This window comes from Aedes albopictus, chromosome 2 (assembly GCF_035046485.1).
Source record: "Aedes albopictus strain Foshan chromosome 2, AalbF5, whole genome shotgun sequence".
Lineage (NCBI taxonomy): Eukaryota > Metazoa > Arthropoda > Insecta > Diptera > Culicidae > Aedes > Aedes albopictus.
In genome coordinates this window covers 185,174,994-185,191,239 of record NC_085137.1, presented here as the reverse complement: position 1 = coordinate 185,191,239, position 16,246 = coordinate 185,174,994, and the positions used below count along the sequence as shown (strand labels likewise).

Below are 16,246 nucleotides of genomic sequence, written 5' to 3'. Positions count from 1 at the left end.
TATGTTAGCCTAAAATTTAGTTAATTAACTTTGATGTTATGTAAACTCGTCTAAGATGGAGTATTATATCTGTGGTATTGATCTCCGTAGGCAAATTACTTAACTGGTCGATATTATCAAAGATACAGCATAAAATATGCAGGGGTGTCCATTATGCCCCGATGGGTGTCCATTTCGCCCCGTACCTTTCCTGCCAGCCCCAAAAAACACACGGTTTACAATTCACTATTTCTTCACAATACCGACATTCTACGTGCTGTAAATTATTGAAATACGTAGGAAATAAGTTAAAGTTGTGAGCCAACTGATAATTTGTTAAGTTTTTGTCTGATATACAGGCCTAACATACTCATTTGCTTAGGGTGTCCATTATGCCCCTAATCCCCCTACCTACGTTTTAATGGTTTATGAAACATTTACCGTCCAATGGGGTAACTTGCAACACTTTTCGACTTTGCAGCAATATCATTGAAAATCTAAACATTTGAAACATCCTGTGAAGCATCGTGTACGCTAATTACCCCGAGTAGAATACTATGCAGCACTTGATTTACCAAAATACGTTGCCACCTAACCAGGAGGTGCGAAATACATGCTTGTTGCAAATTTCCCATCTGTGGGGTAACTTGCAACATAGGACATGAAGCTAAGATAGCTATCATTGAACAGCATTAATATTCTAGTATTTAGTCGTATTGTAAATTTTTGATGTTATGCATGAAACATACCATGAAAAGATGCACACTAACCAATTGACATATAATTTTTCATGAAAGGATTGAAAGTAATTGCAAGCGAGAATATATCGTTTAGCAACAGGTCTCACGTCCGTCAAACACAAAATATATATGATTCTCGTGACTTAGCACTCATTACAAAATGTCAACAATGATTATTGTCATTTCTTGAAAAGGTAGAGTGAGTCATCTTCAAGTAGTTTTCAGTTTGAAGTGGTGTTTGGCAATTTCAGCTAAATTAACATGATTGAAACACACCTATTCTACTTTGTAAATGTCAAACTCGCTAATTTGGGTATTTAACTGAAATAATTTACTCCATCCATTCAGAATTGATGTTGATGATTGCTTTACAGCATTCATAAACAAAAATTGAACTTTTAACATGATGAAACATGGATGAAACTTCAAAATGTGGAATATCCTAACAATGTTGAAGGTCACGTGCAAAAAAAATGTTAAAAATGAATTGTCATTTGAAAATGAACGCGTTACGTAATCAATAAATGATCCATTTCGGTTATTTCTGTCAAATATATCGTGAAATGAAAATAAATAATAAAAGGTTTCGTCAAATTCAACTGTTACAAGTTACCCCATAGTGGTTGTCGAATATAATAATGATTTTTTGCATTACTTAGTCGATAAGTTTATCAAACTTTTATCGTTTAGCTAAGCTTAAGTGCCCCACACAATGCATACGTTTGCGTGTGCGTGACAGTAGTTTGACACATTTCCCATGGGAAAACTGTCAAAAAAAAACGCAAATCTCGACGGAACGGACGCTATGTGTTCCAGGCTTTACTATTAGGTACCTCAACTGCAAGCAAGGTCATCAGACTTATCGCACTTACCATAAGGGAGAGGTCAAGCACGATTTTCATACTTGTTTTTATGGCATAAAATGAGCATTCCGTTTTAACAGTGTAGCTAAACCATAAACAAAGAAACAAAGCTAATTTTTATACTAAATCGATCTATGATACACATAGTCTTGATAACCGAAATAGTAGGGCATACTAGTTTTCATTATTATTAGAAAATGTTTCACATTTAGTGCCTGTCATCGTGTTGCAAGTTACACCGCTGTTGCAAGTAACCCCGTTTGACGGTACATATTGTTAGTGAACATTCAAAATTTCATTCATTTCGGTTCACTGGTTTCCGATATATGACAGCTTAAAAATGAGTTGTCTAAAAAATAGTGTTTTACCCGAACGGTTCTAGCTTTGCGAAATATTAATCAATCGAGCCCAAATTTGTACATATAGGTACATATGTATATATAAGTTTAAAAACAGTCAAAATTTTAGGTTTAGTGATGCGCTCTATGAAAAGTTATAGCAATGTAAACATTTTTGTGAGAGAAAAAAAAGTTGCCTATCCCAAACATACTGGCCATCTCCTGGAGTTGGTCATCAAAATGCTGTTTCCACCTTTCAATCACCTCAAGTCCATCCGTCAAGAGGCTCCCGTTTTGATCCCTGCATATTTCAGCTCGTGGTACGAATTCATTGCGGGATGCGTTGAGCCTTCTGGTAAATCTTCCGTGATTCTTGCGAACGGCACAGCAAATCCAAATGAGATTTTCACATTAGGCGCTGAATTTCGTTAAGAACTACATGTATCGCCCACCTTTGGGAATGATTTGTGGAAAAATACCCGGATTTTCCACGTTTCTGAAATGTTCAATTTATGAGTTGCTATGGGAACCGCGAATTTCCCCTTCGATTGTCTCCGTTCGTGGATTTTGTTAGATTTGGTAAATTTAAGCTTGAATTTGTTTTTTTTTTCAAAAATCTTCAGAAACATTCCGCACAAAACAGTTTAAAGATTTTCATCTAGAAACTACAGTAGTTTCAAGTAACTTATCTCTTCTTCTTCTTCTTTTATGGCTCTACTCACCCACTGGGACTTGGCCTGCTGCGCTTCAACTTGTGTTCTTTGAGCACTTCCACAGTTACTAATTGCGTGGCTTTCTTTGTCTGCCTTTGCATGAATTTGTATATTGTGAGGCAAGTACAATGATACACTAAATTTTCCCGATCAGAACGGGAATCGAACCCGCGTCTCCGGTTTGACGAACTATAGCCTTTACCACTAGGCTAACTGGAGACCTTAGTAACTACCCTCATACTAACCATTGGAATTCTAGGAATATGTGATGCACATTTCTTGTAAGTTTTTACATCAGTTATTAGCAATACCAATATTTGAAGTTTTGGTCACAATTAAGAGTATTTAACACCAACTTGAAAACGACTCAATAATGGGGTGCAGTGAATAATAATAGCACAGACAAACAGACGTCTCACTATACCCACTTCCCATCATATCCCTTTTTAACGAATTATTGAAATATTTTGTAGTTCGCAAATCTCTCGCTCATGGCACTCGCTCCGTTTTTGCTCCGGTTTGAGGTTTGCTCACTACCGCCATCTACTCAGTGGGCTTACGAAACACAGCATAATTAGCAGTGGGCGATTATGCTTTTGAGACGATGATTTTAATCGCACTTTGTTCCAAGTTATTCGTCTGTTTGCCTGTGATAACAGTTTAGTTTTTTATCTGTATTAACTAGATTTTTAGCCCTTGGCTAGTTCTCGGCACACACGCTTTACATCCCTTCCGAAGGAAGAACTCACATTTTGTGAGTTTGTCGGAAGTGTGATTCGATCCCAGGTCCTCGGCATGATAACCACATGTTCTAACCATCCAAACCGATCCACAGTTTGCTTTTATTTTTTACCATGATCATAGTTTTATGTCTCGGAAGATTTGATTTATATTTATTTGAGAGACTTTCAGCCCTTGGCTGGTTCATCTCTATGTCTCGGAAGAAGGTGGTACAAAAGAATGGATATTTTACCTGAAACAAGATAAAAAAATAGATTGTTAGAATGATTATTGCATTAATATGAAGAAAAATAGATAGAGTATTTCAAACCCAAAACACGGAAAAATATACCATTTTTGACCCAATATTTTATTTTCAATTTGAATGGGATTTTGTTCATGCGCTGGACTTCCTAAATTATTTTCGTAGCATCCACACATAACAATTTTCCTAGCCTTACTTTTGAACAAAAAAGTTTAATTTTTGTCTTTAAAAATTATAATTCAAAAGTAATTTGTTTGATTGAATCGATGTTTTCTAAAATGTTAAAGGATATTTAAAGGATTTTTTTGGAACATAAATACACCAAGACTAATATTCATCGCGGACCCATGTTATGTGATATATAATTCATTTTTTAAACCTTTTCATTCAACTTTTTATGCGAATTGTAGATGTAGAAGTTTGGCTTTCAGCTTCAACATTTGCCAAGTAGCCTAAGAAGGTCAAATGCATCCAACATTTTTTCTCAAATTTATATTTTTCATAAATTAAAAAAAAAGCAAAATTGGAGATTCTTTATACCATTTTTATAGTTTCTACGTACAATTTCCAATAAGGCGAGGGGCCTAGAGGGACATGCGTAATTTTGTTACCAATTATGTGACGACTTTTGAAATTTCCCAAAAAAGCAAATAAGAAAAAAACAGATTTTCACCCAGGAAAATACTCCCAGACACCCTTGGTCTGGCTCTTTAAGTTACCTGATGGACGGTTAACAAGAAAAAAAAATCTTAAATCATATTTGGGAATACTTCCCAACAACCCGGTTCCGGGTGTCGCTCCGGAAGTGATTAAAAGGGAACCAAACCCATGCATGCGACACATCAAAATGCAGCTTTTTCGATAACCTGATGCCGGGATAGGCCAAATGTAAAAATGAACCATGTAAGTGTTCCGGAGCCGGTTCCGGGTGTCCCACCGGAAGTGGTCAAATCTAAAAGTGAACCAAACCCATGCTTGGGGTTCATCAAATCATTTTGTCACTAACCTGATACACGGATAACAAGCACAGTCCATATAAGTTACTACCGGTAGTGCTACTAGTTCCAGGTGTCCCACCAGAACCAAACTCATGCATGCGATACATCAAATAGCTGCTTTTTAAGTATCCTGATGAACACTTGCCATGAACATAAGCTCAGAGCACATTTAAAACTACCGGTAGTGATCCGGAATCATTTCCGGGTGTCCCGTCACAATTGACCAAATGTGAAGTAAACCAACCCATGCATGGGACACATCAAACTGTGACGTTTTGATAATCTGATGAACGGTTAGCAAAAAAAAAAGGCTCAGACTACATAAGAGGCTACCGGTGGTGTGGCAGAAGCAGCGTTGGGTGCTTTGCCGGAATTACAAAAGTGAACAAAATCAATTGAAGCAATTGATTTGTGTAAGGAAACCAAAAGGGGAAAGGGCGAATGATCGCCTCATACAAAATGTTTAGGACTTTCAAACAGAAAAACGGTGGGGAGAGGGGTCAAAAATTTCCGATTCTAGCGTTACGTAATAATGCGCTGTCTTATGTTTTGATTAACCGTGCTCCTGTTTGAGCTTTTTGGCAGTATTGTATCCCAGATACTAATTTAAAGTTGTACAAACTTCCTTTCAAATATTTTAAAGCAGCCTTTATTTGAACAATAGAGCACAAGAAGTACACTCCTTTATTCAGCTCCTAAACATCCAATTTTGGTGATTTTATTCAACCTTCTGCTGAATTGAGGTTTATTGAAAGGCTGATTTAAGGCTGCATATGCTCTTAATCAGTAATCAATCAAAATATTTATTGTGGTAAAAAAAATAAAAAAAAACACTTTAGAAAAACACACAATTGATTGAAATCCTCGAAAAAGGGAGTATTACTTGTCATGTCTGAATTATCAAGCAATAAGTTGAACTACGCCTTTATTGAGGCTGAAGAAGGTTTGTGGACTCTACGAAAACATTGCTTGGGTCAACAGTCAACAGTTATTTGAGCTAAGGCTGAACAACAAATAATGAATTCTGAATGTTGGTGTATGTTTTGAAGCTGGTTACACAGATTAATAATATTCTATTTAACTTGATATTCGTGTACATACTGTTGATTAAAAAGGTTGAACAAGCCATGCTTTATACCAATATTCAGCTATAATTGGGTAATTTTTTTTTCAAATTCTTGTTGCTTATTCTCTAGAAAGTGATAAAAAAAGATGCAAACCACTTTGGTTGGGTTAAATTGATGGACCCCTTGCTTGCCATAGAGCATTTTTCATCAAATTTCACTTAATTAATCGCTTTGTATCTCGAAAATTCATGTTATAACATGTACAGACCTTAACCCTCTAATACCCAAATTTTTGATTTTGATCTAAATATCATTTTTCGTCATCTAAAATCGGTTTAAACATGTTTTGGAAGATGATTCTTTTCAATTCTCGATTTCGTGAATTTCAGTATTTGATTTTTCTAATTTTTATTTTTGAACATCCCCACACTTTCATATTTTTCCTGGAAGCCTATTTGGGGAACGGATTTTTTTAGATGAAAACATTTTGAGATTTTATGATTATTGTTGAAATATTATTATTTTAAATTTTTTTCAGAGAAAATTTTATTTTCCGTGTAATTTTAAGGAAAATAATTTTAGAGTGTATTCGACTCCCTTGAACTATTAAACAAGGATAGAATGATTTGGGAAAAAATTAAAATATGTTAATTGTAGCGATTCAATACAAAATAAACAATGACTTCTAAAAGGTGACTAAAACATCAATTTTTCTATGATTTTTAAAAAATGTAAATACGCTTTAAAATACACTAAAAACTATTTTAAGATATACAAAACAGTCCTAAATATCAGCCAAAAATATAAAAAATATGATTTTCCACGAAACAAAAATTACAAAAATGCTCAAACTATACCCCGTCTAAAGGCGGGATTGGGTATTAGAGGGTTAACATTTCTATGAAGAGAAAGTATACACCTTTCATTTGAAGTTGCAAATGTTTTGGCAGCCATCTTGGATTTAGCCGCCATTTTGAATTTTATTATTAAATCGCGATTTTTGCTGTGATCACAACCACCGATTTCAAATCTGGACTTTTCATTAGGTAGCTGAGAGTCTAAGCTTTTCAAAACACTCAAATATTTAGGTGTTCATTGACCGCTACAATCAAATATCGATGAAAATGTGAGCGAAAATAAGTGTTTTGATTTAACCTTCCTTTTGCAACACGTTGGCAGCAGCTCGCTGACGTAGTGTACGCCAAAGGAGGGTTGAATAGAGATTGCATGTATCACATTATTTACCAAAGTGAATCCAGATCATGTGACTCCTGCTCCCCATTAACGAAAACTCCTACCCGTGACAGTCGTGGAGAAGATAAGGTGATCTTGGTCTCTAGCACCACCCTTCTTCGATGACCATAAAGATGTGAAGATGTGTGTTGAACCCTTGTGCAATTTCGATTTTTTCTGGTCAATTACGGAGTAGCAACAATGAATTGTATGAACATCTAGAGTCGGGTCTCCTATTAGACGCTGTCATCCACTTTACGCCCACCGCGTTTTCCAGGCTGTCTTCTAACCATTCTTGTTCATTTTTTTGTATGTGATGAGTCTACAGTAAGCACTAACTGCGCTGAAAAAATCAGCTCGATTGGATGCAAGACAATTGAGAAATTGCGGTGGGCGTAAAGTGGGTGGCAGCGTCTAACATGAGACTCGACTGTATGCTGCTGATATCTATGCTCATGCTCAGACAACTTTGGCATATCCCAGAGGCAACAAAGTAGAAGAGCGGTTCCATATCATTTCAGCAACGAGTAATTTTCATATATCTTTATTTGGATGAAACCTTGCATACAAGTCTTTGGGGGAGAAAAACGCCGTTTTGCATACTTGGTTCGCCATTTTGAATCTAGCCTTACTTATGAGAAGGGCCTATGAAAAATGCACATGATATCTTCAAAAAATTGTATCTCAAAAACGGTTTGTCCGATCGGTTTGGTGTCTTCGGCGAAGTTTTAGACAATTGTTGGTGCTATATGGAGAAAATATGCACGGTAAAAAATATGTTTGGTTTTTGTGATTTGAACTAAAATATAGATTTTCCCTCAAAAGTGACATGTCAATATTTTTTTTATTATCCTTATGTTATAGCTGACTGAAAATGCTACCTAGTGCACAGTGGGTTGTTCTGGAGAAAAATAGGTTACAATGAAAAAAAAATGTTTTAAAAAATTACGGTTTTCAAAAATAGCTATTAAGTAAAGTCAAAAAAGTTTGTCGCCCTAATTTTATGAAAGTACATCAAATTTGCAAGAAAAAAGTACTTCGGTAACATTTTTCTAAGATGCACCGTTTAGAAGATATTACTAATTTAATATTGATTTTTTTGATAACTTAATAAGTTTTAGCCCTTTTCGGATGTACTCCGTGTTTCTCCAGTTTCAAAAGTATTTTTTTCGGAAAGATTGGAAAATTTTGAGTTAAAATGACACTGACAGCTTAAAGATTTGAGTTAAATTCTCTGCCTTAAAAGTATTTTGAAACAAGTTACAAAATCCCACTATCAAGAACAATGATTTCTTCCAGTGGTTTTTGGTGCCTTCTGCTGAAAACGTGCTAATAAGTATTAGATACAGGTAATTAGATACCAGTTAGCTGTACTACGTACAGTTGGTGATTGTCAACATGGTCTTTGTTGGAACTAGTCCACCATGGCCACGCTGGCCCAGGCTTGTAAACATTCGACACTTTTCACTGCCTTCGTTTCGTTGTCGCGGTCGGGTGTCAGCTTGCTTTATTTCATTCGAACGCGACTGCTACCTCTTACACACAACACAAGCGGCAGAACAAAGATCAATAAACAAAAAAGTGGATCAAATCAACGTAGTCTGACACGATGACATTAGTATAATTCCAGCTTTTCGCAAGATTTCAGCCAATTTTGATTAAAATTGGTATAATATTAGTATAATATTAGTCACCTTTCATCAAACTAGACGGCTGCTGACTGATACCTTAATCAACAACCGCCGCACTCTTTATTCATTCCAGGTATATACAATTTACAATCTTCTTCAATAACAATATACCTACGCCAGCAAATCTACCTCGCTCCAACTCTCCAAACTCGTACCTGACGATACCTGAGCGTTCAACTCTACCTATCTTCCAGCAGTCTTTACCCAGCATTCTATGATTTATACCCGTGAGCTGTATAATAATGTCTGACTCGGTTCTGAATTCATCCAGTATCTACTAGGGAAAACCAAACAGTAAATGCAGAAAGGTTGCTAGAAGCATAGTGATTTCATAGTAATTTCAGCTAATAATCCAGTGTTTTTGAACTAGATCCAGTGTTGTTTGATAACATAATAATTGTAAAGGAAAGTGTAACACGTTTTGGTGCAAAGGTAAGTTTTAAATACACATTTTAATTATATGTGTTGTGATATTTTCGTTCAAAACTAACAATTGGAAAATATTTTCTATGTTACAGATTACAAAATGAGTAAAATCAGATGTATTCGTCCATTCAAAGACATTCAGTGTTCGAAAGAGCTACGATATCTCACGGATGGTATCATCCAAAAACTAAAGTCAATTGGATTTTCCAAGGTATCCACACTGAACACCAAGGATTTTCGTATTTGTTCGTCTTGCCGTCTACATATTGATTCAAGAGCTCACCTCACCCAAAACGAAGAACAGAGCGTAGCCGGTGGCTCAAGGATGCCAACTGTTCAGACCATACCTGTTGTACCTGATTCGCAAAGCTATGAAAGTTTGGTCACGATACCATCAGCGTCAACGCTAAGCACAATTCAATCAAATGAAGACTTCACGATGCCTGTAGACGTCGAAATATTCAACCGAGGAATAGCAGCTATTCGTGTTTCGCCTATAGATTTAGGTAAGGTTAAAAATGTTCACTATCCTGAAAAAAAAGTGCGCTGAAATCGTCGAAGGTGTACGAAGAAATCTTTTTAAATTAGACGCTAAAACAGATAAAGCAAACGAGTTTAATGAAGTCATAGAAAATATGAAAATTAAATTTTTAAATTCAGCCACAAGGCAAGAAAAACTATCAATTTTATCATTGTTACCAAAATCATGGTCAGTACAAAAAATTGTAGACGAATTTAAAACTAGTAGAAATATGGCATCAGATGCAAGAAAGGAAAAAAATAATGTATTAGATTCATCTCAAGGTTCAAGCTCTGGAAAAGCTTTGAGTAATGAAACAAAAGAACTGGTTTTGAATTTTTTTGAGGACGATGATATAAGCCGTGCAATGCCAGGCCAAAGAGATTTTGTTAGCGTAAAGACAGGAAATAAGAGATTAGCTGTTCAGAAAAGATTGTTAAAGATGACATTAAGAGAAACTTTTTAAAAAGACACAGACACGTTTAATGCTTCCAGTGAGCTATTTGCTCTTTGAAGGAAGCACGACACTAGACAACGGACTAGCATGCAACGCCCAGTGACACAGCCGAAAACTTTTCGTGACAGCTGCGGCGGGAATCGAACCCGCGCTCCTTAGCACGATGCGACCAAAGGCTTGGTGACCTTAGCCGCACGACCACGAAGCTAATCGCTTTAATGAAATGTACGTCAATGTAAAAATAGGGTTTTCATCATTTGCAAGCCTCCGGCCAAGGCAATGTAAACTATTGACTATCACAGGAACACATAATGTTTGCGTTTGCACTACGCATGAAAATGTCAATTTAATTCTACATAGCTTAAAAAAATACAATGTCTTGAATGATCTAAAAACATTAACGAATAGATTACTTTGCGAAAATAAGACAACTCATTGCCATCTACGAAGATGTAAAAACTGCCCAGATACCTCAGTTTTAGAAGACAGTTTATTGAAACAACTGGAAGAAAACTTTGTTGAAAAGCTTCCATTCGAACAATGGGTTACCACTGACAGATGTGATTTAGAAACTATTGTAAAGCAAACCGATGACTTTGTTACATTTTTCAGCTCAAAATTAGAAAGTTTGATTCCGCATGATTTTGTAAAAACCGAACAATCCAATTTTTTGAAAACTACAAAACAGAACTTGCAAGATGGTGAATTTTTGGCTATTTGTGACTTTTCTGAAAATTACAGCTTCGTTTTGCAGGATGAAGTTCAATCACACCATTGGAACGTGCAACAGGCCACAATCCATCCTTTCGTAATATATTATACTGAAAATAGGCAAATTAAACATTTTAGCTTCATTATAATTTCAGAAGAACTAAGACATGATTCAGTCGCTGTTAATTTGTTTATTGATAAAATGATGAACTTTTTACAAATTGATCAAAATAAAAACATGAAAAAAATTTATTTTATGTCAGATGGTGCTGCTTCACAGTATAAAAACCGAAAAAACTTTTCTAGCCTTTGTAAGTTTAAGTCAAAGTATGGTATTGACGCTGAATGGCATTTCTTCGCAACATCGCAAGGAAAAGGTCCATGCGATGCTATTAGAGGTACGATAAAACGCATGGCTACCAGAGCAAGTTTAGCCAAAGAACGCGAACACCCGATAAAGACTGCTAGAGAGTTGTTTAATTGGGCAAACAAACGAAAAGAAGAAGAACTTACAAAGTTGTCATTTTGTTATTCTACTACAGAAGAATACGAAAATATGTCTTTGCAGCTAAATAATCAATATAATAATGCAAAAACAATTCAAGGAACTCAAAAATTCCACTCATTTCTTCCTCTATCAGAAAATACAATAAAGGCAAAGCTTTATTCAAACTGCCCTGACAATGATGCCAAAATATTCGATATTGTTAAGAAAGTTGTGTAAACAATAATTTGATAAAAATACAGGAATAAAAATAAACTGATGTACAAAGTATAATGTTATTTTTTATTGCGCACAAATACCACCCCTGAAAAATAAGCCTTATTCGCTCTTTTGAATCTTGCTAATTGAGGAGCTTGTGATATGCAAGAGTTGAATGCACATTTTCAACACAATACCACTGGAAGAAATCATTGTTCCTGATAGTGGGATTTTGTAACTTGTTTTTCAAAATACTTTTAAGGCAGAGAATTTCACTCAAATCTTTAAGCTGTCAGTGTCATTTTAACTCAAAATTTTCCAATCTTTCCGAAAAAAATACTTTTGAAACTGGAGAAACACGGAGTACATTCGAAAAGGGCTAAAACTTATTAAGTTATCAAAAAAATCAATATTAAATTAGTAATATCTTCTAAACGGTGCATCTTAGAAAAATGTTACCGAAGTACTTTTTTCTTGCAAATTTGATGTACTTTCATAAAATTAGGGCGACAAACTTTTTTGACTTTACTTAATAGCTTTTTTTGAAAACCGTAATTTTTTAAAACATTTTTTTTTCATTGTAACCTATTTTTCTCCAGAACAACCCACTGTGCACTAGGTAGCATTTTCAGTCAGCTATAACATAAGGATAATAAAAAAAATATTGACATGTCACTTTTGAGGGAAAATCTATATTTTAGTTCAAATCACAAAAACCAAACATATTTTTTGCCTTTCTCGTACACCAAGGTGTACCGAAAGGCTATATGTTCACTCCAAAAACGAAAATTTGATAGAGCCTCCGGAGAGGTCAAGTGTTATATACCAATCGACTCAGCTCGACGAGTTGAGATGATGTCTGTGTGTGTGTATGTGTGTGTGTGTGTATGTATGTGTGTGCGTATGTGTGTGTGTGTGTGTACAAAAAAGGTCACCTAACTTTTAGATAGTAAACATCAACCGATTTTAATGACCGACGGTTCATTCGACGCGGAATCTGGTCCCATTGTTTCCTGTTGAAAATGGTTCGGATCGGTCCAGCCGTTTCGGAGTTATGGCCATTTAGGTGTTCCGGATCGGTACCCGAGGAAGGGGCTGGATATGAAAATGCAACAAACCAATGCATGCGACCCATCAAACCACGGCATTTTCGATTATCTGATGAACGGGAAGTAGGAAAATAGTCTCAGACTATATCTGAACCGGTAGTGTTCCGGAACCGGTTCCGGGTGTCCTGCCGGAAGTGGCCAAATATAAAAGTGAGCATAACCCATGCATGTGACACATCAAAGCGCGGCTTTTTCGATAACCAGTTGAATGGAAAGCAGGAAAGAAGTTTCAGACCATATTTGAACCGGTAGTGTTCCGGAACCGGTTCCACTGTCCTGCCGGAAGTGGCCATTTAAAAAATTGAACCAAACCCATGCATGCGACATATCAAAGAGCGGCTTTTTCGATAACTAGATGAATGGTTAGCAGGAAAATAGTTTCATACCGTATTTGAACCGGTTGTGTTCCGGAAGCGGTTCCAGACGTCCCGCCGGAAGTGGCCAATTAAAAAAGTGAACCAAACCCATGCATGCGACGCATCAAAGAGCGGCTTTTTCGATTACCAGATGAACGGTAAGCAGGAAAATACCTTATCTGAACCGGTTGTGTTCCGAAACCGGTTCCAGGTGTCCGCTGGAAGTGGCCAATTGAAAAAGTGAACCAAACCCATGCATGCGACACATCAAAGAGCGGCTTTTTCGATATCCATATGCATGGTTAGCAGGAAAATAGTTTCATACCGTATTTGAACCGGTTGTGTTCCGGAACCGGTTCCAGGTATCCCGTCGGAAGTGACCAATTAAAAAACTGAGCCAAACCTATGCATGTGACGCACCAAATAGCGGATTTATCAATAACCAGATAAACGTTAAGCAGAAAAATAGTTTCAGACCATATCTGAACCGCTTATATATTACACTGACGAAATTAAAGGGGTGAATCCAACTGAATGCATCTGACGATGACCGAAGAATAGTAGTTCGTAACGCGTAACGCTTAACAAGCTGTTTCCGGTATTTGTCACAACATACCTGAACCGGTTGTGTTCCGGAACCGGTTCCAGGTGTCCCGCCGGAAGTGGCCAGTTAAAAAAGTGAACCAAAGCCATGCATATGAAACATCAAATCATCAAAAATGGTGGATAACCAGATAAACGGGTAGCAAGAAAATAGTCTCTGACCACACCTAAGATTATTAGCAGTGTTGCAGAATCAGAATTGGATTCATCGCTGAAATTACGAAGGTGAACAAAATCAATGCAAGCGATAAATATGCGTAAAAGAACAAAATCTTGATAAAAATTAAAGCGATCTTGTCAAATCACACCATTTTAGATTCCTGAGACGTAATTATACAGCAGGATGAATCAACGTTGTATGGGGAAATTTTAATTTAATAGCATCAACCCCCTTTTGCGGTTGAAATTACTACACACAATTTTGATGCAACTGGTTGAGCCTTCGCGCTTTGTAACACAGTTGAAATTTGAATGGGTTTTATTATGAGAAATTTTACTAGCTTGCATCTTTTTGTCAAATTTTTCATAAATCTTATAACCAATTTTATTATCATAAGGCTAAAGTGTGCAGACCAAAAATTGCCGAAATATCTTGCATCGGCATCCAGTGCTAGTGAAGGTGGTTAAGCAGTCAACTGAGAGGATTGATATTCTTCAGCTCTGCTTATATACGTTCAACATAATACATAACTTCGGAATATGAACCATTAATAAGTTTCCTAATTCGATTATGGCTTTGATATAATTGTTGCTTTTCTGAATAAGGCTGACACAAATTTCGATTTCCTCTTAAGTCAAGAGGGGTCCCTTTTGGGAATTTTATCATTTTGAGGAAGGGCACTAATGAATAGGAGAGATCGGGGCATAATGGACACCCGGGGCGAAATGGACATCCCTATTTTTGCCGAAACCGTTGACTTTTATGCAAAACTTTTAATGCATAAGTGTAAAGGAACAAGTCATCGTTCTATTTTTCAAAAGTACCATTCATATGCCTCCAAAATAACCTAAATATCATTGAAATTGAAATATGTTTTTCATATGGTGAAATTCTTATAATTTCAACGCAGTAGTAAATAAGGTATTACGAGTGTTTGAGTGTGTCCACCATAAAAACAAGTGAATTGCTACCTTATCTGCATGTATACGTAGATTTAGCAATGGATAAAGCATTTTATTTGTGATTAGAATTTACTCAAAATAGAAATTTCAATGTTGTAGTCGATTTGGGGCGAAATGAACACTGGTAATTATGAATGGATGTACGCGCATTGCATACTCTTATGCGTTTAAGAGTCAATCAATTGGATTATATTAGCCTAAAGTTTGTTTAATTAACTTTGATGTTGTATAAACTCAACTAAACTTGGGCCCATATAGCCGAGGCGGTAAACGCACGGGTATTCAGCATGACCATGCTGAGGGTGACTTCGTGCCTGCCACACGATATACGCATGCAAAATGGTCATTGGCAGAGGAAGCTCTCAGTTAATAACTGTGGAAGTTCTCATAGAACACTAAGCTGAGAAGCAGGCTTTGTCCCAATGAGGACGTTACGTTAAGAAGAGAGAGAGAGAGTTGTATAAACTCGTCTAAGATGGAGTATTTTATCTGTGGTATCGATCACCGTGGGCAAATTACTTGACTGATCGATGTAATCAAAGAATTAGCATAAAATATGCAGGGGTGTCCATTATGTTCCGATAGGTGTCCATTTCGCCCCGTACTTTCTCTGCCTGCCCTAAAAGAAAACACGATTTACAATTCATTATTTCTTCACAATAAAGACATTCTACCTGCTGTAAATGATTGAAATACGTAGGAAACAAACTAAAGTTGTAAGCGAACTAATAATATGTTAAGTTTTTCTCTGTTATACAGGCCTAACGTACTCATTTGCTTAGGGTGTCCATTATGCCCCTAATCCCCCTAAACGAATAAATTTTTAAATTTTGAAAGTGAAGGTAAATTAGAGTCCAGAAAATTTCTTACTAAATCCGATGAGTTAAGCGGATTTGCTTAATTGTTTGGGTATTTTTTATCAAATACATTAATTATTTATCAACTCTACTCCCCCATTGATAAGTCAACGAGCACTGTGACAAAAGAAGAAAATTATTATTATTATTATTTATCTTTATTAAAGAGATTTTCAGTCGGCGGCTGGTTCATCTCTGAAAAGAAGAAAATGAGATTTGTACCGTTCTACAGTATTCTCAAAATTCAGGAAAACTTCGGCTTATAGCTCTTGAGTACATATTCGACGAGAAAGGCACTATCACCACTAGGTGGATAAATCTTGGTTTTTACCGTGCATATTTTCTCCATATAGCAGCAACAATTGTCTAAAACTTCGCCGAAGACACCAAACCGATCGGACAAACCGTTTTCGAGATACAATTTTTTGAAGATATCATGTGCATTTTTCATAGGCCCTTCTCATAAGTAAGGCTAGATTCAAAATGGCGAACCAAGTATGCAAAACGGCGTTTTTGTTCCCCAAAAACTTGTATGCAAGGTTCCATGCAAATCAAAAAATACAAAAAATAAAAACTGGAAAAATTTCCCACTTGTTCGTGGAATCGCTATTTCTAATCTATTTTAATAGTCTTCTAGCAAACTGATACGCCATTCACTAAAGAGGTTGAAGAGGGTGGATTTTTTAAGGCTGACAAGATTGAGGGTAGACGAAATCGGAGGCAATACGAACTGTCTTTCTACCTAGTAATCATCAAATTTCCCAAGGTCCAACAT

The 16,246-nt window shown here is 36.3% G+C and overlaps 1 protein-coding gene and 1 long non-coding RNA gene across 6 annotated transcripts in view; one reads left to right on the top strand and one right to left on the bottom strand.

Annotated features, from left to right (window-relative positions):
• Positions 1–16,246, bottom strand: part of LOC115258752 (neurogenic protein mastermind) — a 564,992-nt gene that overhangs the window by 518,206 nt on the left and 30,540 nt on the right. The window lies entirely within an intron of this gene.
• On the top strand, positions 7,418–9,543 carry LOC134287826 (uncharacterized). Its single transcript, XR_009997567.1, has 2 exons — positions 7,418–8,265; positions 8,300–9,543. It is a non-coding gene; the product is annotated as an uncharacterized LOC134287826 (long non-coding RNA).